Genomic DNA, 2495 nt, shown 5'->3' on the forward strand with positions numbered 1-2495 from the left:
GGTGAGGCAACCAGGGGAAGGCTTTGTGGAGGAGCTGCAGGGAGAGCTGGGCACTTGGAGAGTGGTGGTGAGAATGAGGCAATCTAGAGAACGGGGCACATGAGACCAACCCAGGGCCATTGGCAGGTCAGAGCCAGAGACTGGAACCTGTTCCTTACGTTCAGACAGAGACAATGTTAGAGCTGGAACAGGGGTACAAGAGAAGGGCCTTAAATAACCTTGGAGAATGCTCAGCTCACCCATACTAGGAAATGGGTCTGAGGTTTTCCTGGAGAGTCAGTTTAATTTAAAGAGTCAAAGGCAGAAATTTTTGATTACACATTTTACAATTTATTACTGTTTTAAATAATGTTAACCTGAATAATATCATGCATATAGACACATTGTTCTGAAATTTATTTCTTTAGCATAATGTTTTGGATATAGTTTAGATTTCTGAATCAAAAGGTAGAAACTTTTTGCTGTTATATATAAAAACAAGAATTATAATACTGTATTTCAAGAAGCTGTTTAAATTTATACTTCTACAAGATATATATCAGACTATATTTCACACTAAATATTACCACCTGTGAATGGTTATTTAAAGTTTTGTGTAGAAACAGATTCACTGATGTTCTCCTAATATTCGTTTCTTGATTCTTAGTGAATTTTCCTTATTTTCTTTTTATTTCCTCTTTAATGAATAGTCTATTTATGTCTTTTGCTTATTCACTAGATAACTAAGTCCTTATTTTACTACCCATATTCTTGGATATATGGCCTAAATATTAAATACAAATGTAAAATTAAAAAGAGTTAAAATTCAGTCTGGGTGTCTAACAGATAACCAACAGTTTTTACTTAATTTAACTTTGAATATATATTTTTAGATAGTCCACTTTCCTTGTTGCAAAATGAACTGATGGTAGAATGTAACATTTATTATTTTCCTGGTGGTCTAGTGTTTATTATATTCCTTTTGTTTCCTCTAAATCTTGATGGCCTTATTTACTAATATAGTAAATAAGATATCTCCTTAAAGAGGTGTCTTGCCTATTGAAGTATAGTTGGAAAATGTGAACAAGATGCATATTTTTATCTTAGAAGTAAAACAAGCAAATAAAAGTAAGATCACTTTGGACAACATGGGGTAAATGGATATGGTATAGAAATACAAAATATACCATCAATCTAATAAACCTAGATAACATTATTAATTATGGAAGGGGAAGTAAAGTTTTTGGTGTATTTTGGGAGTGAATATTCATGGCAATACTTCTGCATCTGGGGATGGTGTAATACTAGGGTCAGATTTATTCTCCCACTTAAAATAATGAATCAGCAGTTTTCAGACATTAGACACGAGGCAGCACAGGACAATGACCACTGAAAGGGAAACAAATGAGATGAATCCTGTGATTGCTCCAGCTTAGTGCCTGGACAGAGCTTCCAGCTGGCAGCACAGGAAGGGAGAATCTATAAATGGCCCAGCAGTCTCCCTGAGTTGCTGAGACAGAGTTGAGAGTTCAGAGAATCCAAGGCAGAGAGAATGCACAGGGCAGCACACGGGAGAGGAGAATGCTGCACAGGGAGAGAGCACTGAAGGCCCACCTCTAGAGAGTTCGCCTGAATGTTCAGCTGAGTACTTAGCAGTTGTGTGTGAAAACACAAGCCAAGGACACTGAAATACACTGGAAAGGAGTGAGCAGAACAATTTCAGAGCTCACGGAGAGGCAGGAATAGTTCACGCTCCCACCAGCCAGAATGAAGAAACCTGGTAGTACCTGGGTGGAGTTCTCAGAAGCTGTGGCCTCAGTAATGGGGAAAAATTGGTCCTTGAACAAGGGCTTTTCTAGCCAAACCTAACAAACTTACAAGAAAGCCCCACAAAGATCAAGCTGTTTCCAAGTTTCTTAAGTGCATTCCTGAACAAATGTCAAAATTACGTAAACCGTACAAAAATATTCAACAACCAAGAATAGAAAATTTACAATATCTGCTATCCAAAAAAATTTAGCAAACATGTATATGATGAGGAGAAAAATTAATCAATAGAATCAGACATGGAAATGATACAGATGATAGAATTATTACACCAGGGCACTTAAAAAATCTATTTTAATATATTCCAAAGTACAAGATGGCAAAGCAAAACAATAGCATATAAAGGAGATACATGGAAGATATAAAAAGACTGAAGTTCAATTCTAAGGTATACATGAAAAATATGCTAGATAACACTAAGAGCTGATTAGACATTGCTGATAAAAAGATTAGCAAACTTGAAGACATATTAATAGAAACTATCCATTTGTAATGTTAGAAGTTTTTGCTCCAATTACTGCATATGCCAATCCAAATTCAGAAGGAATATCTATCCCATTCAAGACTCATCAGTATCCATCCAGAGCAATGGATAATGGGCCATTGTAATCCACCTGTCATCTATTGGATTTCCAAATTCCCCTGGTTTCTGACCCACAGCTACTTTTAGTTTCTGATTTTCCAGGTGA

This window comes from Choloepus didactylus, chromosome 8 (assembly GCF_015220235.1).
Source record: "Choloepus didactylus isolate mChoDid1 chromosome 8, mChoDid1.pri, whole genome shotgun sequence".
NCBI lineage: Eukaryota > Metazoa > Chordata > Mammalia > Pilosa > Megalonychidae > Choloepus > Choloepus didactylus.